This window comes from Neopsephotus bourkii, unplaced genomic scaffold (genome assembly GCF_033783945.1).
Source record: "Neopsephotus bourkii isolate Nb327-2 ecotype Australia unplaced genomic scaffold, CSIRO-AGI_Nbou_v1 NB_83, whole genome shotgun sequence".
NCBI lineage: Eukaryota > Metazoa > Chordata > Aves > Psittaciformes > Psittacidae > Neopsephotus > Neopsephotus bourkii.
In genome coordinates, this window is record NW_026900600.1 from 1,145,396 (window position 1) to 1,169,959 (window position 24,564).

The following is a 24,564-nucleotide window of genomic DNA, read 5'->3' on the forward strand; positions in this document are numbered from 1 at the left end:
TGTATCACATCCTCTAAAGCAGCACCTTGCACACATTGTCTTTTCTTGGTAGAGGCAGAGAGAGGACTAGACCTCATACCTCGCATCAAAGCTGTTCACCTCTGCTGCTGTGCTAGATAACAATGCAAATACAGAAAGGAAAAATCAAGTAATGTACATGTTCCATGAAAACAGGCCAGTCATCTTGCATTTTCTCCATGCAGCTGTATTAGTTTGAAACTACCTGGGTTTAATGCAGTGCTGGTGGCTTTAGTAGCTCAGTGTTTTATTATGTGTAGGGCTTTTCGGTGTGACTAAAGATCATATGTACACAGAGGGAGTGGGGGAAAGAAGAAACTGACTGGAAATTAGTTCAAATAGTGCTTAGACATTTGGGATCTCCAAGGCTGAGAATAGCAAGTGCATGGGCTAAGATCCAAATTCCCAATGTGATGTGCACACAGATAACAGTACTTGTAAATTCATAATCTAATTTGACAGAAAATAAAATACAGGAACACAAATATACAAAGAATTTCATCAAATAGGAGCCATATCCCTGGAATTCCTGAGGCAAAGAAGCCCCACCAGAACTGGGAGATGATGCAATTACAATTTGAAGAGACTTACAGTAAAGGTGAGTGTCCTGGGTTCAGCAGTAGCAGTCATTTATCTCCTTCTTAGTAGCTGGTGCAGTGCTGTGGTTTTAACTTTCAGCCTGGGAACAGAGCTGATAACACCAATGTTTTAGTCTGACCAAGGACTTTGTGAGCCTCATGCTCTGCCAGGGAGGAGGGAAAGCCGAGAGGAAGCAGAGACAGGACACCTGACCCAAACTGACCAAAGAGGTATTCCATACCACAGCACGTCATGCTTGGGATGTAACTGGGAGTTACCCGGAAGGGCTAGAGCACTGCAGGGTTGAACGAGGTATCAGTCGGTGCTTGGTCGGCCTGGGGGGGGGGTGCGGAGCGAGTTATCGGTTGACTGGTGCTGAGATGCTGTATTCTCTTCCCTTGTTATTTCCTTTATCATTACTATTATTGGTGGTAGCAGTAGTGATTTGTGTTATACCTTAGTTACTGAACTGTTCTTATCTCAACCCGTGGGAGTTGCATTCTTTTATGGAGCTATGGAGTCCCCAGCAACAAGTTGCAGTAACTGCTGAAGGGGACAGTGAATTATTTTGACCCTGGTGGGCCCACAGCACTTCAGGCCAACAGCGCAGTGATGCAACACAGAGATGGACTCATGATTGAGGGGTGGACTTAGCAATGGACACTATTGTCCAGGTTATTCATGTGTGTGAACACTGCACACAGTCTCTCCTGCTCTGGAAGACTGTTACAAGAGATGGAGCCTGACATGATGGACCAGATGGACTCAGCAGCTTTATGGGGACTGGTCCATGCACTAAGATAAGAGTGCACTGAAATAAGACTGATGGTAGATTGAAAATATATGGATCTGAGCATGACGTGAATGGTATGGAATAAGGGGTGGATACCGTCCTGGGTTCAGCAGTAGCAGTCAGTTTTCTCCTTAGTAGTTGGTGCAGCGCTGTGTTTTGACTTTTGGGCTTGGAACAGAGCTGATAACACCAATGCTTTTGTCTGACCAAGGACTTTGTGAGCCTCATGCTCTGCCAGGAAGGAGGGGAAGCCAGGAGGAAGCAGAGACAGGACACCTGACCCAAACTCACCAAAGAAGTATTCCATACCACAGCACGTCATGCTCGGGATGTAACTGGGAGTTACCCGGAAGGGCTAGGGCATTGCTGGGTTGGACGAGGTATCAGTTGGTGCTTGGTCAGGCTGGGGGGGAGGGGCGAGTTATCGGTTGGCTGGTGCTGAGATGTTGTATTCTCTTCCCTTGTTATTTCCTTTATCATTACTATTATTGATGGTAGCAGTAGTGATTTGTGTTATACCTTAGTTACTAAACTGTTCTTATCTCAACCCGTGGGAGTTGCGTGCTTTTTGATTCGCTTCTCCATCCCTCCAGGGGTAGGGGGAGGGCAACAAGGGGGGGAGTGAGTGAATGAACTGTCTGGCTGGGTTTGAACCACGACAGTGATTGAGTAAAAGGAGAAGTTTCTGGGAGCATTATGAAAAAAGAAACAGTGTGAAAGATAGTGTGTGTGTGTGTGAGAGAGACACAGTCTCACTTTCTTGTATGAATAAAGCAAGCATTATGACCTTAACTTCTGTGGTGAGAGGAGTCAAGGTCCCTGGTGCTGGCATTGGACCTGCTTGCTCGCCATCCTTTGTTTTCTCCTGCTTTGTTCGCTGTCTACCCTGGCCCCCTGTGCTATGTGCAAACTCCATATTTATGAGAAGAGGAAGGTGCACTCTTGTTGAACTGCACAGAAAATAACAGTCCTTTACTAAGAATGGGGTGATGCTGAGGAGGAGATTGTTATGTGTCTGTTCCTCACATGTACAACGGAAGGGAATTAGGGTTATGGAACAAAGTATATGAACCTATTGTATGAGCCTTGGAAAGGTGAATGGCTCTTTTGACTGTCATAAATAGGTACAGCTGGTTGCAGTCAGCCCAGAGGTGCTTATTTCAGTTTAGAAGTCTCAGAGTTCTCCATGTTAGGTGAGGAATGCTCTGAATGAAGTAATCTTTGAGAAAAATGAGGCTGGCAGTCGAGAAGGGAGATACAGAGTGCGTTGTTGTGTGATCTGAAGCAAAGCAATGTGCCCTTGCTGCAGAGAAGGCTGATGGTATCCCGGACTGCATTAGGCAAAACGTTGCCACCAGGTCAATAGAGGTGATCTTTCTGCTGTGTTCAGCCCTGATAGGGCCACACCTGGAGTGCTGGGTCCAGTTGTGGGCACGCCAGTAAAAGACAAACATGGACATACTGGAGAGAGTCCAGCTAAAGGGAAACAAACTGATGCACTGGAGTATCTCCGACATACGAGGAAAGGCTGAAAAAGCTGGGACTGTTAAGCCTGAAGAAGTCTCATGGGTGATCTTATCAATGTATATAAATAGCTGAGTGGAGGGTACAAAGAGGTCAGAGCCAGGCTTTTTTTCAGTGGGACCTAGTGTCGGGGCCAGAGTGAATGGGCACAGACTGAAACACAGGATGCTCCTTCTGAACTTCACAGAAGACTTTTTCTGTGAGAGTGACTGAAAACTGGCACAGCTGCGAAGTTGTGGATCTCCATCCTTGGAGATAGTAAAAACTGCCTGGACATCGTCCTGAGCAGCCAGCTCTAGAAATCCTGGAAGGTTTTTTATTCTTCTCTCCTCCCCCCATCTCTTTCTTTGTTTCAGTAGAAAAACCAGCATCTTGGATCTCTTCTTGCTGAAGTGCTTAACAGGAAATGGATCCAATTAATGCAGAGGAAAATGCAATCAAAATGGCTGGGGTAATGAATAAGAAGTGTCTGGTGACAGGAATAGTAGCCACTCTTTAACTCTGTAACAACTATAGCAGCAGTTCTTGTTCTGCCTTACAGCTCTTCGGAAAGAGAGACCTGAAGTGGGTGCAAGGGCACAGGAACCTGATACAGATGGGTGGAGTGTTCAAGCAGTGGATAATTTAAAATCTTCCTGCTGTGATGTCTGCAGACTAGCCCCGGAATGGATTACTCATCTGGGGATACATCATTAACTAATGAGAAGCATGAGTGGTTGAGATTACGTAACTATTAAAATTTGGTTTAAATTAAGAAGCCTTTGTGAAGGCCGGAGTTGATTAAGCAGGATATAGTTGTGTCAGATTTTAGCCCTATGGTAGTGGCTAAGGAGACAGAGTTCTTCCCATAGCTGAAACCAGAGATGACTTTTCTCTGAAGAAATAACAAAGGAGGTGACCCTAGAGCAATTCTCCTGGGTGCTCCCAAGGGGAGCCTGGGAATGGGATTGTTAAAACTGCATGCCAGGCCTAGAGATGGCAGCAGTTGAGCTGCAAGTGTACCTCAGCAGCAGACTACCCGAAGTAGAGTCCAGACCCTAAAGCATTTTACTTATAGAAAAGGGAATCTACACATAGAGACCTTCTCATCTATTTCTCCAGCGCCAGCTAAGCAATTTTTCCCCATATGGTCGTTGGAAGCAAGTTCAGAGATACCTCCTTCTTTGGCAAGGAGAGCCAGCAGTTTAGAAGCTATTCCTGCCATAGGCTGGTCATGCTTTTGTTCCTACCTCAGAAATCAGGGAAGGGTTGGTGAGCCTGCAAGGTGACATGACCCAGCATAGCAGGAGGAGTTTAAGCTCTGCAATAGTCAATGAAGTCTAGGCAGGTGTTTCTTCAAGAACAGCTCAGGCTTGGGGCTTTGTGAGAGCAACAACTTGTACATGGACAGACACCCACCAGATAAAATCCTGAGGCAGGCTGAGAGGCATTGAAGCAGGCGAGTTGTGCATGGGCATCTGTAAGCAAAAATTGAGAGAGCAGCCTTTTTTTTTGCATACAGGATTATACTGGCTCTGTCAAATGTGACAGTGGATGAACTCTGGATGCACTTGTGGGTGATGTTTCTTTTCCACTGCTAAATATGCTTTTTGAATTAGTCAAAATGGAGAAAATATCACATTCATTTTGAAGTGGTCTGTGGCCAGGTGGTGCCAGCACATCAGGACATTAGCACTTCCGAGGCGGTGATGGTCAGGTGATCCTCTTTGTGTGTCTCACAACTCGAAGGAGAGAAGGAGCTGAGGAAGGCTGAGCACCTGTTGGTGGTGAGCAGGGTGTTGTTCATCAGGGGCACAGCGGGGACCAGCTGCACTAAGGTGGGGGGATGATCTTCCTGTGGTGTCTGCCCTGAGGCCATGAAGATCAACAGGCCCGGCGACAACGGGCTCAGCAACAACAAGCCTGGAGACAGCAGCACAGACACCGCAGCTGCGGCACCCCGCCACAGCTCACCACAGGCCCTGACCCACCTAGAACATTCCAGAGCAGCTCATGGCGTGTGTGCAGGCATGGGAAAGACTCTGCACCTGCAGAAGGGCTCCGAGAGATCCTGGCCCGATGGAAAGGATAACAGCCGCCCTCTAGCTGGGAGGTGTTAACCTGGCACAACAGGAGCATGGACTGAAGCAGAAAGGGTTTCAAGTCTCTGACTGAGAAGATGTCGCTGGATCCACAGAGTGGTGAGCCTGCTTATCTTTGTTTTCTTTCCTTTTCTCCCTCTACTTCTGGTCTCTTATGAGAACTTGCCAAGACTTTTGTTCCTGACACAGTTTTATGGAAGTTTGCAATAAAATTAATTATAGCTTGGTGTTTCAACTTCTGGAGGGCCTGTGGTGTCCCTAGCAAGCTGTGCAGTGCAATAAAATATCAGCTCTCCCCTCACTCACCAGGCAAGACGGGACACATATTATTGATCAAAGTGAACCTGAAAGTGTATAATTTTTTTCGTCAGGTTTTAATCAATACCGTGTGGAAAAATGTGTGGTCTTACAAAGCTGCTTGTCCTACTTGCATGTTGCAGTATAGCTTAGAATACTTCTACGATGCATCCTGTTAAGCAACATGGCGCGTCCAAACATAGAAAGAAAATAGTGTAGGCTTCAGTTCTCTTTGAGGTGAGGGAAGAAACCTCTGGGCTACATATAATAGAGTACACGATGCTTTAAAAATCCAGGGAAATACCTGGAGTTACTGGATAACATAAATAGACACAACTGATAATAGGCAGTAAGGAGAATATAGGTGGGTAAATACTTACTTTACAATTTTAAATTAACAATTTAGGAAACAAAAATTTCGTCAGCAAGGAGTCAGCTTCATGGGCAGACTCTGGTTCAATCTCATGTTTAGGTAAAGACTGGTGTAGTGACCTTCCAGCTGTTCTGTTCTTTATTCTGTTTCTCAGACAGCAGCTTAATTGACTGTCCCAGAAGCTGTTCCTGATGGCAGGTGCTCATCACTTGCTTTTTTCTACTTGGAATTCAGAAGAACTGTAGAAACACTTTTTGGGGTTGTGTTTTTTGTTGTGGGTTGTTTTTTTTTTCTTGTTTGTTTTTAAGAAAGACCCACTTAGCTGAATGATGCCAAAGGGACTGACTTCTGGGCTAAGAGAAATCTCAGATTCAGTAACTGTTGAACTTTCCCCTTTTCAGTGTGCTTTGCCTTGCTCTACAAAGGAAGGTCCCTTTATGTCCTTGCTTTGTTACATATGGGATGAGTTCCATCAGAGAAAGGGCAGAAACTGTACTGCTGGATGTGAGCCCTTGCCTGCAGCCTTTGACAGTGACAGTGTGTGGTATCCTCATGCAGGGCTGTCTGGCTCGCTGGAAAATAACCTTCCCAAACTGTAAGACCCATACAGACCCTTCATCTGGTTTAAAGAGTTCAATGAGGTTATTTGAGTGAGAAGCTGATTTTAATTGCATAATAATTTGAACATGGGTGTAGCGACTTCTATATCACTGGATCATTAACTGAATGCAACAATAAATTAATATAAATTAGCTACGAATATATGTAGGCTGGAAATCAGGAGTTAGCTAGATTAGGTTTGAAACAGCTCATACACTGCTCTCAGGTTCATTCTGACCCCTGTGAAATTTGTTGAGAGCTACCACAGACCTCCAAATGGCTTGGAGGTTGAATATATGCTTAATTTTGACTCCAGGGCTTAACACTAGGGTCTATTGTGCCTTTCCTGCCTCAGGAGTCATTTCAGTCATTCTCTCTCCCTGGCAGCAGCTTCAAGGTCTTCACAGGTCAGTAAAACACAGCTGTTTAGTCCCTATCCCTCATCTTCATTCAGATTAACCCCTAGACTGATTATACTTGAAATACGTGCCAGCCTGTGGATGAGGACGTCGATAATCCTAGCCTTGTTTCTGCCAGCACCTTCTTTCATCCTAGTGATGTTGGTCTTGGAGGATCTAACCTTTTTCGCTCCCAGTAACCCAATTTCTAATCTCGGTTTTACTTGATTGTGGCTAGATTTCTGGCTAGAATACCTCTCTTGTTACACAGACGCCTGACTGCTCCCTGGCCCAAATAAGTGATATGTAGGAAGTTTAGCTTTGTCTCTGCTGGTGCAAACACAAATCCTAGCCACATCTGAATATCCTAATTTTGTAATCTTCTATCCTAATTCTGAAGTTCTCTGAAGAACCTTGCAGCAAGTTGCTAACTATTCCTTAAGTACAACTGCTATGACCAGACAAACTGGTGTGTCTCAGACTTAGTTGTTCCTGTTGGCTGTGTAAGTAATTTTAGGTCTGTGTACTGTGCATGATTCACTAGGAAATTTAACTCTTCCATTCCAGTCTTATTAAAAGCCTAACCTCAAAGGCTAACAGTCTTATATTTTCTTGGCTAGGATTAAGGCAGAAACTATCAATATGCCATTCATATGTTCTCTATTCTCTGATGTGTATATCCCACAAATAACAGATCTCTAGTTCCAGCACTTCGAAACCATTATTGAGTTTCTGCTTAAGATTAGAATTAAAGCCATAGTCCAGCAAACATGGTCTGCCTCACAAATAACCAAAAATCATTTTTTGCCACCTCTGCCCCTTATACTACTGATGTGGATAACAGAAGACTACAACAGTCAGCATTAAAATTAGTTTTCCAGACTCTTCTGTCTCAAGACCTGGATAGCCATACCCCTGTATACTTGACCTGGGCATCCCTACCTGCCCCAGGGTCAGCTGGAAGTCAACATCTGTATGACAGCAGGTCTTGCATTATTCATTGTTATTCATTGTTAGTCTTCAAAAACTTTGTCAATAAATATCTTTTCATGCTCTTTCTTCCACTTGTCATCATTCTTTTCCCCAGCCTTAACCTCCCTCTACAAAATCTATACTGGCTCTTCTCTGTTTTGTTCATGAATCATGTTTTCTAAATCTGTAACTTTGAAAAAAATCAACACATGCATAAATAAAGGTCATCCCATTATACTGTGTGCATGGAGTTAAGGCAAACTTTTTACCTGATTGCTAACTGAAAGCTGCTTCAAAAACCTAAGCTTCTGTTAGATAAAATGAAGTTCTTTTTGTGAGAGGTTAAAAGATTATGCAATGAAGAATAGAAATAATCAGTTTTCCAAAATGTGAAATGTCACTGATGAAGTGTTATCAAATAGATCCATACTGTTTAACGTTGCCGTACATCATCTGGAAAAAAGGTGTGACTAGTGGGATAATTGAGTCTGATGAAAAATTACATGATTCTATAAGGTAGTTACAGCCATGAAGATTTAGGGAGAAGAAAAATGGATACTGGCTCCTCTGGCTGTACTAAAGGAGGAGTGATGGGATGAGGATAACTAATGAGATAATGAGGAAGGATCAACAAGAAAGGAAACAAGGGATGTATCAATCATTAGAGTTGATAAATTAATAGATTGGTTCTGATTAGGGTAGGTAAAGGGAAAGCATTCAAAAAACAACACAGAAGAGAGGAAAGTGGGTAGCAAAATTAAATCTACAGAATAAAAAAGAAGGAAAAGTTATTAGAATTTGGTAGGTTGAAAAACGTAGTCACTAGGTTGCTAGGAGGAGACCTACCAAGTGACTTAGAATAAGGTTTTGTGGTGGGAATGATAACAGGAGGGATGGGTGTGAGAAAGGGAGGCATGGGACCCTCTCCTCCACAAGCACCTGCGTAGCATAGTTGTCAGGCAGCCAGTGTCATTTGACTTCAGCCCTATGAATCACTACCCAGATATGTAGCTTCATCTTTGTGTACATGCTTACATGTGCACACAGCTTCTGCAAAAGATGAATGTATATACACACTTTTTTTTGGTTTTAAGTAGGGGAAGGAGAGAGGCTTCTCTGTAGGATAGAGGAAGGTGAAAGTGCAGCTATTACATGAAGAGTAGGAAAGGACCAGTCCAACTGAGGCACTCACTCTCTCCTGGAATCATTGTGTCCTGAAGTTTTGTCTACTCAGAATGGATAGGATACACATGACCTCTGACTAGACCTGGGCTGGGCGGGAGCCAGTTTGATAGTTTAGTAGTCAGGGTTGGGGTTAAGTTTAGGGGTACCAGAATCTGAAGAGCTTGATGTATTGGTGGATTCTGTGAGCTTTGCAGTGTTAAGATGCAGTCACGTTATGCTAAGGCAGAGTAAGCTCTGGCTTGTTTTAAAATTAAGGTTAAGTTTGAGATGGGGACAACTGTTAACACTTGTGGCATATGAACACTTGTATGTTTTGAAGTACTGAGGTACCCGGAGAGAGAGGGGGACATTAAAGAGACAGGTGAGCTGAAACCAAATAGGAAAATGAAGCGAAACTCCTGTAGATTTTCTTATGTCACTCCAGCTCAGTTTGCCTATTTCCTTAAAACCTAATTACCACCGTAATTTAAGGATACTTTCCAATTCACAGTTTCTTTGAATTTAACCAACCATCTGTAAATTTAGACAGAGGTGCTAGTCAAGCCACCCACAAAAAACACACTGAAACTTGTTACTCTTTGTACAGCAGAAGCTTTAGAATAATGCTTGTTTGAAAGGAATAAAAAAATATTTTTTTTCCTGTATCATCTGAGCAAGAGAAAAATAAAGACAAGTTTGAAAGAATGAAATAGGAGGCTTAATAAAATCTATCTGGAGAATGAGAAAGAGCTCAGGTAGCTCACTCCAGGGATGGATTTTTCCTGTTCTGCAATGCCTGATGACTTTTCTACCTGTACTTTGCTTCCTCTGAGATAAAAAGAACTGTGCAATTGGCTTTTTCTTCCCATGCTGAGTAGTGTTTATAGGATGGTTACATTTCATCATACAATGAGATTCCAGGTTGTTGAAATCTGATTCTGTTGTAGTTTGTTTTTTAATAGTAACCCTTTACTTTTTCTAAATCAATATCCAATCACTGCTCTTTCAGGGGAAAAATTTTCAATTTATTAAAGCTTGCCTGAAACAAGAGGATGAGTTTTATCTCAATAATGTGCATGCCAAAGTTCACTGAATCACTTAGATCTTTTTCATTGTTTCCCACTTCTCATGTGATGGGAATATCATTTTGGAGTTGACAGAGAGCAAGGTAGCAGGACTAAACCAGAAAACTAATTTATAAAGCACATTTTACAGGGCCTCAACAGAGTATTTCCCATTCCTGAGAAGGTTAATCTTACAGATGTTAACTTAGCAGTCACCAGCACGTTTTCATTCATGGGTCGAACATGTCTTTCTCAGTTCTTTTATAACACAATCTTTCAATATTCTGAAGTGTCACAACTGTTTAAATAGTGATGTTAAAATAGTGATGCTTACCTTTCTCCCCATCTATTTCTGGCATAAAGTGATGTCTTCAGCTGTCTTAATTGGAGAAGGACTTTTTTTTTCTTTCAATGGAAGAAACAGAGCCATCCTCTTAATTGGAATGCAGGTAAAGTAAGCAGGACAATGGCAGAAAGCTGCCTCAAGGAAAATCCTAATTAGATGTTAGGGGAAAAGAAAATATAGTAAAGGCTATCAGACGGTGGAACAGGTTCCTCAAAAACTTGTGGCAGATGCCTGAAGATATTCTGAATTGATAGGACAAGGGTAACAGGTTAAAACTTAAACAGGGGAAGTTTAGATTGGATATAAGGAGGAAGTTCTTTATTGTAAGAGTGGTGAGGCACTGGAATGGGTTGCCCATAGAAGTTGTGAATGCTCTGTCCCTGGTGGTGTTCAGGGCCAGGTTGGACAGAGCGTTGGGTAACATGGTTTAGTGTGAGGTGTCCCTACCCATGGCAGGGGCGTTGGAACTAGGTGATCTTAATGTCCTTTCCAACCCTAACTATTCTATGATTCCATAAGGTCCTGACCTACCTACCTTAGCTGATGGCAAAGCTTTTCCTGTTGCGTAGTCAGACCAGATGACCTCCTGAGGTCCCTTTCAACTTACATTAATATAATGATTCTGAAATACTCACTAAGAAGAAATGAAGATGCCTCTGCTGACTGAGAGCTGTCCTTCTCAGGCTGTACTGTCACTATTTAAGTTAGCAAGTTTTTTCAAATAGGAAAAAGACCAAGTGCAGCATTTTTCTAAGTCCAGGGCTGTTATCTGTTGCATGGTGAGGCTGTTTAAGTCAATGTAAGTAGCCCCTTTCTCCTCAGTCATTGCAGCTAATGTGCCAATTAATGCTTTTGTCTTACCATATCTTTTATTTGCAACTGTGTGGTGAAAGAATTGAAAAAATATTTTTATTTCTTAGCTGGATGAATGTAGGCTGTACTGTCACTCGTTGGTAGGAACAGATAGGAAAGACTCAGCCCGAGACTAGTTAAAATCTGAGTCCTTCAGTCTGTGAAAATAAAAAAAAAAAAAAAATCAGTAAAATCTTCTTGCCATGTTTTACCTCTGCTGTTGAAATTGCCTTTCTTTCATGGTAAATTTTGATCTAGTAGTGGAATCCAAGTTAGCAACAAAGCTGATTCAGGTCTTTAGGGTGTTTCCTAGAAAATTTAGTTCAGTCTTCTAAAAGACAAGTAAAATAAAGAGACTTGAGACTTGACTGCGACATTTGAGGCTATTTCACGTGTGTTTCTACATATACCTCTGCTGATGGCTGTCGGTTTGGAACTGTATGATTTTATGGTCCTTTCCAACCTTAACTGTTCTATGATTCAGTATAAAAGTGTAAGTCAGGATCAGTCCAATGAATTATAAAATTACATTTATTGGTATGCATTTCCATTTAAATCTTAATGATAATTGAAAAAATTAAGAAACTAGGCAAAAATAATGTAATAATGAGTTTATCATGCTACACTATAAATTCTTGAGCATAGCTAATGTATAAGCAATTATAATCTTTGGGGAGAGGAAATAGAGCCCTATAGGCTCTGTTGCCCTTGTCTGGTTGTTGTGGTTTGACAGTGTGGAGAAGCTGTAGAAAGAAAATCTTGTAAGCTGAGTCCATGCATTTATTTTTAGTTTTATATGAGGCATTTGCTAATGGCAAAATGTCCTTGAGGTTAGGGAGAGATTTTTTGGCACAGTCGAGTTTCTGCATTTCAATTCCACAATGATTTGCTCTTTGCAATTAATAATAAAGCAGTTTGAGAGGAAACAAAGGAAAGCAATGAGACTAGAGAGGCCAAGTTATTAACCCAGTGTTATTGCCCCCCTTATGAGCAGCAAATATAGTCTAGGGCACACAGGTACGATTAAGTCTATCCCAAAGAGCATCTGCTATTTCTTTCTACTACAGTTTTACTCTCATATAACCTCCTTGACTTCAAGAGATTTTAAAATGCAAAAGCTGTGAGAAAGTAACCCTAGGATGATCAGAAAATGGGGAGCCAATCTTTCCGTCAGAAGTTAAAAGAAAAAGGCTTGTCAAGTGTAGGAAGAGAAGGTCTGACTGCACGATAAAAATGTATCCAGGGTAAATGCCAGGAAACAAGAGTTAAAGGAGAATGGTAGAAGAGGAGCCAGATGTGTTAATTTCTCCACAGGCAAAGTTAAGTGAGAAACTGGAAGACCATTAGCAACCTTCAGAAGGGTGTAGGCTTTGGACACATTTACTAAAGGTGCAATAGCCTGATTCCATTAGGAGACACTGGCCTTGATTCAAGAGGTCCTTCTAGTCTATACTCAGGGGAGTTACAGAAGGGTATGGAGCAGTGTGTGGCGTTTCTTACTTCTCTCCTGGATCTTTTGCAGTTTAAATACATTTCCGTCTGTATGAGAGATTTTTCCTCCCTTTGATACACTGATGATTCTTTATTTTATGGGGGATGTGATTTAAGCAGTAAAATGTCGTTCTTCAACTCAGGTGATAAAAATGCAAAATCATGTTTCATTGCAGCAGAAAGCTTTTCAATATGTTCATTTGCCTAAATCTAGGCCTAAGATAATTTTCTATTTTCTTCTGAAAATTTCAAACTACTTGTAAAGTATTTTTATATCATAAAGAGAATTCTATTTGTCAGTATCACTGAGACTGAGCTTGTATAAGTCTGTAAACTTACGATTATTTTGTTATCCTCTTCTTGCTTCCTTGCCCTTCAATAGGAAAATACATTTTCTGGATGTACTAATGAATGCTTTCTTACTGTTTTTAGGCTGGTTTTGCATGTATCATACCACTGTTTGTCTTACAGTATTTTTTCTGGTGTGTGGCTTGCTATCTTTTGATTAATTTCTTTGTCGCCTGGGATGCAAATGTTTGTCTGTGATCTTTGGGTTGGAAACCTGACATGAACTTGAGCTTTTATCTGCTTTCTAGTCCTTAATTAAGCATATTAGCATGTAGTTAGTCAAGATGATATCTGTTGAATAGCTGTCAACAGCACTGATTCTGCTGTTATATTCATTTATGAGGTATCACAGTAGATGGAATCATCACTTTGTTTATATAACTCTTTGTAAATTAGGAGGAATCAATATCTATCCATGTAGAGAAACTGTATTACTCCTATTCTGATTCAAGGAGCTCAGAAGTAGGTATGGACGATATGAAAAATTTAGAGGAAATTACTAGGTGAACTTTTTTAAAGGACTTCAAGTCTAAATGAAACACATCAGGGCAGATTCTCAGCTGGTGTAAATGAGTATCACTCCACTGATGTGAATATAGCAAAAACACTTTAACCAACTGACAATCCCTAAGGTTATGCATTCCTTTCTTGTGTTGTTGCTGATTTTGAAATGAGAGGACTCCAAGTGAACTTTCTGACCACATCCTTCTGTTGGGGTCAGAGCAGGTCATGAATAAAATAAGAATACAGATCAACTTCAGGCTCTTTCCACATGAGTTACACCCTAATCATGGCTTCATGCACTCTCAGAACTTGATTCCCCGCAGCCTCTCTCCTGCTTCTGCTTGACCCTGATCTGAATTAAATTGTTATTAGAATCACTGTAGCATGTATTGTATTACTGTGTTCAGAAAATAAAAGCTGGAAACTTGGCCTATTCAAGAGGAGAAAGCGATTTCAGAGAGCAGTTCTTTCACAGAATGTACCAGCATTTCCAAAATACTCCTACTAACAGGACTGCAATTTAGTATTAATAAATTGATGAAATATTAAGGCAGTATATGATGTAACTATTCAGACTGCGAGTTAGCTCCCATTAACAGTCCTGATCAGACAGAGATGGGGAACTCTCTGCTTTGTCAGATGACTGCCATCTTCAGTTTCCAATCCAGCATTGTGCTTTTTGCATGTTGTTTTATGTTTAAAACAGAAACACGTTTTAAATATATAAAAAATAGGAATAATTATTTTTATCTTTGCTGTCTGGAAAACATTTAAAAAAACGATGCTGCAAACTTTCAGTCAAATTTAACTCTTAATGATGATAGATCTAGCAAAACTTCTATTTGTCAAAGAGTGGTGGGGTTTTTTTGATAGGTAAAATCGGCTTCTATAAACTTTTTTTTCAAAGCAAGATCATATTTAAATGATTATTTTCACTTAAATAATTTATAAAACTTAAATACATACCTGGATCAGGCCTGTGATTTCCTCCATTTAGTGCAAGGAATGTTTTGATGTGGATTGTTCCCTATGTTTGCAGCAGGCAGACAGTCTGAACCTGAAGTGTGTGGTGAACTACTTCATTCTGGTAATGATGTTCTGAAGGGGCAGGACATGTCTGTATACAGAGCCCACAACAAGTAAAGGCAAAATACCATTCAGAAACATGTCACAACATTATTTCACCTGGTGCTGCTAAAGTTTGGAAGGAAAAACATTGGAATGCCAGGTTGATTCTTAAAGGACCAAAACAGTCTATGCCACATCTCCCTTCCTTGATCTCAACCCATATAACAGGTGTGTTCAGTAGCTTAATGGAGTTAAAGATTTTTGATGTTTAATCTCCAGTTGAATGATGGGGTTTGCCCCATGGGTACAGAGTCTACAAGTAGGTATGCATGCTTATTTCCTGCTGAGCTGCCCTAGTTCCCTTCTTCCTCAGAGGGGTCACTCTTTAAACCTAATCAGACACTTATTACTGTGAGATTAATTTAAAAATTAGATAGTGTGTTCATATCTCTCCTTCTCTCCTTCAAATAATGCATATATTTACCTTGATTTCTGTTTCAAGAACTTTTATATTAGAGTATAATCTTCTGTTGTAAGTCTGCTCTATATTAGAGTAGTCCTTTATTATAATAACAGTGTGAAGTTATGTAGCATACCCATTAATAGCTATTAATTATTCTGTAAATTGAAGCTGTGGGAAGGAGTATTGTTGCATGCATGTGGTGAAAATATGATAAGAAATAGAAAGTTCATGTTGTACAGTGAAATAAGGCTCTTTCATCCCCCAACCCCATCAATTACATTTTTATATTTCCTTGGGGTTTGGTTTAGCTTGGAATAGATTAATTATATAAATAAGATTATTTATTTATTCTAGTTCAGTATTAGTAAATTGATACAGTGATGATGCAGCCATTCATTTTGCACAAGTTTGATTTTGTTTGGCATCAGTGAAAGGAAATCTTTCTGTAATTATACTAATTATGCTATTTTTTTATTCTTCCTATATTGTGAGCATTTAAACAGTGAGCAGCTTGTTCCAACGTTTTAAAATTCAAGGCTTAGTGAAACATTTTAATACAATCAAATCTAGTTCTTGCTAAATGCAAGCGAATGAAAGTGCAGAACAAAAACATATTTTTCCTTGACTACTTAGTAATTAGTCTTTCCTTCTTTTTGAAATGCCAGAGTTGCTATTAGAATTTAACAACTGTTTCAGTGCTTCACAAAAAATTACAAATGTTTGAGCCAGGCCTAGTTTCTTCATAATTTGTGCATTTTACAAATGCAGCATTCATGAATATTTTAATTTTTTTTAACATTGTAAACTGTTCAATTTAAACTGAGATACTAGAGGTTTATTTTTATTGCTGCTTGAATGTACTTGTACTTGCATTGATGTCAAGAGGATGTCTGCATGAGGACTGAGATTTGGGTGATGTACACTAGTGGAAAGGTTTATATTCTGAAGTGACTGAAGAACTTTGGGTCATACACAACTCTGTGGAATAACAGAAGAAATGGAGCACAAAAAAATCTAGCTTGACCCTACTGCATGGACTACTTTATGAAAACAGCGTGCTTCCAAACATGTAAAAAGGGAACAGTCTCAAATTCTATTTATTTGACAGAGTTTGTCCTTGGATATTTAGACACAGGCCCCCTTCCCAAAGTCAGTGTGAAGCAGAATCAAACTTGAGTGGGAAAAGACTGAGCCACCAGAAGTATCAAATTTGCTTTGTGGTGGAATACCCTCAAAGGAGGCTGTTCCCTTCTCCTGTGAACACTCTCAATTTCCCTGGTAATGCCAGCTGACTGATACAGTCTTTTGGTATCTCTTGCCCTTCTGGAAATCTCCCTTGTTGATGCAGATCTCTTTTGGCTTATGACCTTGACTTAGAATCATAGAATAGTTAGGGTTGGAAAGGACCTTAAGATCTTCAAGATCCAACCCCCCTGCCATGGGCAGGGGCAACTCACTCTAAACCATGTCATCCAAAGCTCTGTCCAACCTGGCCTTGAACACTGCCAGGGATGGAGCATTCACAACCTCCCTGGGCAACCTATTCCAGTGCCTTACCACCCTAACAGGAAAGAATTTCCTCCTTATATCCAATCTAAACTTCCCCTGTTTAAGTTTGAACCTGTTACCCCTTGTCCTGTCATTATAGTCCCTAATGAAGAGTCCCTCCCCCACATCCTTATAAGCCCGCTTCAGATACTGGAAGGCTGCTCTGAGGTCTCCACGCAGCCTTCTCTTCTCCAGGCTGAACAGCCACAACTTTCTCAGCCTGTCTTCATACGGGAGGTGCTCCAGTCCCCTGATCATCCTTGTCACTCTCCTCTGGACTTGTTCCAACAGTTTCATGTCCTTTTTGTGTTGAGGACACCAGAACTGCACACAATACTCTACGTGAGGTCTCACAAGAGCAGAGTAGAGGGGCAGGATCCCCTCCTTCGACCTGCTGGTCATGCTTCTTTCGATGCAGCCCAGGATACAGTTGGGTTTATAAGGTGCCTAGACAAGAGGCATAGCATCTGATAACATGCTTTGATCAACGCTGATCAGTATTGGCAGTAATCCACAGGCATTTTTATCAGTGAAGTTTTATCTTCTGTGATGCTGTTCTGGGTGATTATGCTTAATGACCTTTACTGAGAAATGCAGCAGGAGTAACTGAGAAGTGAGGTGAGGACTCACAGATGAACCAGAGAAGAGCTGCTGTTAGTCTTTGAAACTTTTATAGTGGCTGATCTCTTCTTCCCAGTAACAAGCTATGGGAAAAGAGCTAATGGCCTCAAGCTCTGCAAAGGGGAGGTTTAGATTAGATATTAGGAAAAATGTCTTTACCGATAGTGTGGTCAGGCATTGGAACGGGCTCCACAGGGGAGTGGTGGAATCACTGTAACTGAAAGTGTTCAAAACCTGTGTAAATGAGGCCCTCAATGACATCACTTAGTGGTGAACTTGCCAGTCCTGGGTTAACAGTTGGACCAGATGATCTTAAAAGTCTTTTCTAGCCTAGTTGATTCTATGATTCTATTTACACAGTTACACACATGGCAGTCTGGCTTCAGCTGCCTTGAATGAATTCTCCTGTACAGCTGGTTTCCACCCTTCAGCAGAGAGGGAGTGTCCTGGCCTGACCCCACAGTAGGCCACACAGTGATTTGCTTAACCCCATGGTAGAGCAGGGACTTCAACTTGGCTTTTATGAACTCAAAGACACACTCTAACCAAAGAGCTTGCATTCCTGATGGGCAGGCTCACAGGTTTAAAGAAAGCAGGTGATTTAGTTTCATTATTTTTGATGCTGTTTTCTACATGTGCTGAACAATTCCCCGTGTGATTTGGAACAACATGTTTACTGTTCCAAATGACATTGACTCCGCAGGGAGTTCATCTGCTCAGCAAACGGCAGTGTGCTTCTATCCAAGTTGGAGCCAGAGGCAGTGGAGAAATCGCCATAATAACTCTGTCCCACTGGAGGGCTCCCCAGTACTTGAAGTAATCCTCCTTTTCAACGGCTGTCTCAGTTTTAGGGCTGTCATTTGCTTCCAGTGCGACAGCCTGGAGAAGAGAAGGCTGTGTGGAGACCTCATAGCAGCCTTCGAGTATCTGAAGGGGGCCTGTAAGGATTCTGGGGAGGGGTTCTTCATTAGGGACTGTAGTGACAGGGCAAGGGGTAACAGGCTCAAACTTAAACAGGGGAAGTTTAGATTGTATATAAGGAAGAAGTTCTTTACTAAGGGTTGTGAGGCACTGGAATGGGTTGCCCAAGGAAGTTGTGAATGCTCCATCCCTGGCAGTGCTCAAGGCCAGGTTGGACAGAGCTTTGGGTGACATGGTTTAGAGTGAGGTGTCCCTGCCCATGGACGGGGGTTAGAACTAGATGATCTTACGGTCCTTTCCAACCCTAACTATTCTTCAATCTTTCTTTCTACAATTCAGAGCTGCTCCCTTGCAGGAGAAGAAATGGATTTAGAGATGTGGGGAGTGAGGGACTCATTCCTGCACTTCCCTCTGTGTATTTTTAATCACTGCCCTCAATACTGTTACCAAACAAATGATGTGATAAATACAGCTCAGAATATAGTGTTGCTCATTATATTTTGATTTTGTGTTGATTTCTGAGTGAGGTTGGGTAAATATCTTCACTGCTTCCTAACTGATTATAGCTTTAGAAAGGTAATGACAAGTATTGTGGAATTGTTCCCTACACTGTACTTCAACTTCTAATAGATGCCTTCAGTACAGTCCAGCTACTTAGAAGTGCTCTAAGGGGAAGGTGACTACACTTCAATCTAGCTGCTTTGCTCGTTGTCAGTCATATTGATTTTAATTTCATTTAAGGTTAAATGAAATCATTGTTCAAATTATGACCGATTTTAAGTTTCTGTTGAGACTTCAGGTGCTTATTGAGTCTTGATGAGTCAAGTGCTTTAGAATGACACTCTGAAGAGAAAGTTCAAGTGGTTTTGCAGGAAAGTGTTTGAAGGGAAGTTAGTGGTCTGTTTTGTGTGTAGCAAGGGAATAGCTTTCTGCAGCCCTCCATTTCATCTGAAATGAGGTAGATGTGGCAAGACATGTTAGAAAATTTTAGTAATTGTAAATGAACTTTTGTGATTATTGTAACTTTTTGGCTGCTCTTAATGTTAGTTCTCTGCCATTTCTGTATTTTCTTTACAAATACATTATTCTGTTTTCAGACTTGATTTTATCCTGGCTTACCTTCTAATTTAGCTAATACAGCTAGTTATTTTTGAATTTATGATTGTTTTTTCCCTGCATCAGTTGCAGAATATTTCAAAAGTCTCATGTTAAATTAGATGCAACTATCAGCTTCCTCAAGAGAGTCCATTTGCGTTATGTAGCATGCTGGGTCGTCATTGGTCTTGTCTTTAAGACAGCAATAATCACCTGAGCGCAGTACGTTCTTACTGACTGCCAGCTGATGGAAAAGGAATTCTCCTGGGGCTGTTGACTCTAAATCATGATTCTTTCCCATGGAAATTCACTACTACAATTTGCCTGTAGATATCCAAAAAAAGCTTTCAAGGCATCTTTTTTAACCACTCTGACAATTTTAAGCTATCAATGATACATCTTTCTTCTTGCTTCCCAAAGCAGCTTTCTGCAGCCTTTCCCTCTCCCTAACCCACTGCAAATGTTGAGGTTTATTCTAGGATTTTAAAAGAATTATCCTTTTAAGTTCATAGCGTATTACTTGAAAAGGGTTTAAACCATAATGTAAAAAATCTCTACTTGTACCAGGATTTCTCTGGTACAGAGAAATATCAGTCATAGAATGGTGGTTGTTACTGGTAAAAATTTCCCAGTCTACTTCTTAGCCAATGGATATTTTGTGAGTTGATGTGAATGAATTTTTGTTGATCCTTCTTAATGCGCTATTGATATTATTTACTTCTAATTTTCCTTGTCAAAGGAAAACATGCACAGTGAGGTACAGTAAAGCTATCAAAATGTTTAACGTTCTTCACTTAGAGACAGCAGTGTAAAAGAATATGAGTAGTGTAAAAGACTGAGCATGGACATACTGAGATTATGTATTAAAAAGAAGGAAATTGTAGCACCATAGTTTGTCTCATGAGTACCATCTGAGAACATTAGAGCACTTTTTTTGCTTGTATATCGTGTGTGCTTTGTAATTTCTGTTTCATCCTAATAGGCCACTTAAGTGCAACAGCTCATGTTGACCCTTTACAGAGTTGGAGAAAGAGTACCTGTGTGGCTGGAAACCCTGTTAAAATTCATGCGGCAATAAAAGTATCAGGATTCCCTTCCATTAGAGATGTTGTAGTAACAGTGGAGTGTTAACACACAAAACAGTAATGAACAGACAGTTCAGTTTACAGTTTCTGAGCTTCACAAAATGTTAGTTCTAAAAATATATTTTAAAAGGCCCACCAGCAAATATTTTAAAATAATTTCAAATTCTTCAGTGAAATAGAAACATAAATGAAGGAATTTTGATGAGGCAATTAGTGTCTCCTACTGCTGTGCCAAAAGTATTAAGATGATACATGAGACCTCCCACTGTTTGCAGATCTCTGCAGTAACCAGAGATTTCAGGTTAGAATTTGGAGGTGAGCTGAAAAAATGTTGTAAATAGGTGCACAGGTTTCAAATCTCACAGGATGACTGTGGTGCTCTAATACTGCTGCACTTGCCCAAGAGGATTTGCTACTCTCTATATAAAAGCTTTGGTTTTGCTTCTCTTTTTAAGTATTGCAGGAATAGACTACAATCAGATTATTTGGGGGAAAGCTCATTCATGTACTAAAGGACTGAAAACTTGTACTTCCAAGAGCTTTAGCAGTTCTGTGTATGCCCCAAGAGTTGATGTCACTTAATTTAAGTGAGCCAAGGCGGGGGGTGGGGGGGGGTGGGGGGAGGTGGTGGTGTCAGGGTGGGAGGGATGTCTGATTTCATACATACCAGTAACAATATGTGAATAAAAATGTGACCATATCCAAAGCTCGTCAGTATTTGAATTTCTGTTTACAGCATAGGACCCACCATTTTACCTTGATTGTTGCTGCTTCAGAGGATCTGGCAACAGATTCTTAGAGGTGGTCAAAGTGTGCTTTGAGGTCTATAACTGAATCCAATCTGGGGTGCTGGCAGAGTCTTACCATGTGGGTGCAGATGTGAAAATACTCTTCACTCCTGCGCTGCAATTCTGAGTTTGCGATGAGTATGAAAACACATGTCACCATGTTAGAAAGCTCTGTTGAGAGGTGTTCACCAATATTTTATTGCTAAATAGGTCCTGATGGTATAAAAAACAGGTTAAGGAGTTTCGTTCTTATCAGTGTTTCTTTTTATAGGAAGACATGCTTACTTCTCCATTTATTTCTGTTAAAGCAGAGTTGGTCCAGCTGTGAATCTTATCAGCTGTGAACAATGCTTTTTGCCTTTGGCCAAATTTTAGTCTAGTGTTTTCACTCTGCCTGGAGAGAATCTCTGTGTCCAACAAATCCCTGAAAATCAGAACATATAATGGAATAGCTGAGAAGACTGTTGTAAACAGCAGATCCATGGGCTTTGGTATAAGCAACATAATAACAGAGTAGATTTGAATGTTATCCTGGAATTTCTGTCTTTTGTTGCATTTCTTATCCAGTTGCCTGCTTGACTATTTCACAGCAGTACTTCCTGGGATAAGCTACAGTTATTCATCTGTAGGCTCCTGCTGTAACTCAGAAATAAAATGCACATTGGAATGTTAACTGCTCTTGCTTTTGTGACAGAATAAATGTAGAGACCCCAAGCTGACTACGGAATAAGGTAATAGTTAAACCTAATCGGGTAGTTCTCTGGTTGTGATGTGCTGTGGTATTGAGCCTTGTCAGCATGAGGGGTTGTGACAGTGCCAGCTGTGTTCTGAGTCACAGTGTGAAGCTTGAAGAAGAGCACAATCCCCTTTCTTCTCCTGAACCCCATGTCTTGAAATGAAAGGACATTGGACTAGATGCACACATAACTACTCAAAGACAGTCCCAAAAAGGGTATCTGGGTTCTTTCTACAACACATTGTGCAGCCAACTGTTTGAGAATGAGGTTCTCAAAACTTAATAAACTTTTACAAGGGAACAAAGATGCAAAAGAGAGGGAAGCTCTTTCGTGTTTGGCTGTCATCTTCTAGTCTGCTCTCCTTCTTCCCCTCCAGACCAAGGGCTCTGAGCCTTTTTTTTTTTTTTTCTATCTCAGCTGCTCAGGGGACAAAAATGCTTTGAGGATGGCCTTTCTTTTAGCATACTTGTAGGAGTTCCATTGTTACTGCCTTTCTCCTAGTTGGATATGCACTAGTTAAAGTACTTGGGGAAAGTCTAGTCCTATGTAATTAGCTCATGTACGTATTACTATTAAGATCAGTGTCCCTGTGGAATAGCATGGTGCTTCCTACTGCCCTTCATCGGAGAGTAGATCTCTGTTTTCCCCCAGCCCAAAACAAAGGTAGCAACACTGAATAAAGATAAAAGTTTTACTTGTGGGTCATTGTACCCATCTCAGGAGACAGGAATAGTTCATAAATAATTTGACTGCCAAGCTTGTTAAAGGTTGTTGCTTGTTGAAGCAAGTTCGGTGCTTTGCTTTGTCTTACTAGTCCAACAAATCCACAAAAGCTGATAGTGCTGACATAGTTCCTAATTTTTATTTATGTGTGAAAGGCTAAGTGTCTGGGGCTGTTTTTCTTGTTACTTGATAATTAATGAGCTATTCAGTCCTTAGCAAGATGTGTGGAAGGAAAAACTCAAATTTTTGGAGGTGGGGATGAGGGAGTAGGAAAAAGAAGACTGTTCTTAGATTGCATTCTCTCCAATAATTTGTTTCCTTTGTTCATATCCTCAGAGCTACTCTGCTAATAAATTAGAAAGATTAAGATTCCAGGGAGACTCAAGCCATACTGAAACATATTAAACATTGACTTATTAATAGAATTTCCTGTTTTCAATAACATGCTTTAATATTTCACCTGTGCTTGACTGCGTGAAATACAGGAAGCCCCATGTGCTTGTTGTGAGGTTACAGTTTGATAGATAATCCAATTATATGCCCTTCTGAAGCTAGATCAAGGTTGCGTACAGAATTGTATTGATTGCATTAAATGCCAGTATTGTCATGGCAGCAGAATAGAAAAAACACCAGTCAGCTGCCACAGAGCATATGGGTTGCCAACACATTGGTACATGTAAGTGTGTGAAGAAACAACAGGCAGTTTCAGTGGACACTCAGATATGTAATATCTGATGTCACTGAAAGGTGAGAACTTATAATGTCACTACCTAAACTTGTTGACAGTATGGTTAGCTTTTGTCTTTCCTGGTTCTCTGTCTTGATATTGTGCATTTCAGTGCAGAGTTCTGATGAATGCTGTGGTTTACCTATGTGGGAGAATCCCAAGGGCTAAGATGCAAAGAAAAAACACAGTCCTCCATGCAAGCTGCAATGAAACTTAAGCATTGAAATGAAAACTTGTAATGAATTCATCAGCTGCATGATGTGAAAGGGCTTTGGTTTCTGGCCAGTGCTTTAATTTCAAAAATGCCTAGAAATGTCTTAGTCTTGATTTTTGATCTAGTCAGTACCTACCAATTGCCAAAGTAGGACTGCACTCCAGACACTTAACTTTCTTCCTGTAAATATTCTGCTTTAAAAACATTGCAGAGCAGAAGCAGGAGAAGGTGGTAATGATGTAAAGGCATTTAGTTTACCTGAAAATCCCTCCTTCATTTGATGGGAATCGTATTTGCAACTCTCACAGATTGCCTTAGCTGTTAGGCAACAGTCCATCTGAACAGACAATATTTCCTCTTGCACTGTTGAAAGCTTGCTGATGTGCAGGAAAAAAAAAAAATCAAGGCTCTTCAAATCTAGCTGTCTGTTCCTCTTGGTTCAACCTCACAACCCAAAGTCACATCTCACTTTTTTTTTTCTCACTAATCCTTTCTGTTACTCAGTTTTGTGCTATACCCTCCAAACAACATAGTGCATTTCAGAACATTATAGGAGCAGAGTGCCAAGGAGAGAATCATGGTTGGAAGCAGTGATTCTCAAACTGTGATTCTGGAAATATCAAAGGTCTCTAAAGGTTTTTCTGAAGTTACATGAATGTGATGTCGTAAAAATTGAAAAAGAATAAAATGAGCAACTGAGGCAACTCTGATTTTCTCTGAAACTGTCTGCAGAATGAACTGTTGAGAGATGTGCTGAGCTGAAAGAAAAGCTGTGTTCCCTTATGTGTTCCTTTCTGGAGTTACAGAGCCATGGAGTACATTGCTGGAAGCTATTTTCAATGATCTAAAAATGGATGCAGCTCTTCCATGGATGCCATCTTCTGTCCACAGTGTCTGGAAAATAATATTAAAACAATGAATACTCCAGATAAGCTTTGTTAGCTGCCTTTGGAAAAGGCAGTGCTATGTACTCTTTATTGCAAATTCAGAGAAATCAATAGCAGATTAAAACTTCCATTGCTATGATGAAAGATGATTTAGCATTTTTCAGGAAACAGAGCTTTATTGCTTTAATAGTTGAGGGTTCGCTTGGTTTTCTTTAAAAATGTTGCCTCATAATTCAGTTTCATGGAGCTTTTGATAGATTCTTTAAATATATCCTTTATATAA

The 24,564-nt window shown here is 40.6% G+C and overlaps 1 long non-coding RNA gene across 1 annotated transcript in view; it reads left to right on the forward strand.

The window, feature by feature from the left end:
• The first annotated feature begins 741 nt into the window (after positions 1 to 741).
• Positions 742 to 24,564, forward strand: part of LOC133212980 (uncharacterized) — a 461,795-nt gene continuing 437,972 nt past the window's right edge. Inside the window, exon 1 of the long non-coding RNA XR_009725671.1 lies at positions 742 to 827. This is a non-coding gene — a long non-coding RNA (uncharacterized LOC133212980). The remainder of the gene's footprint in view (positions 828 to 24,564) is intronic.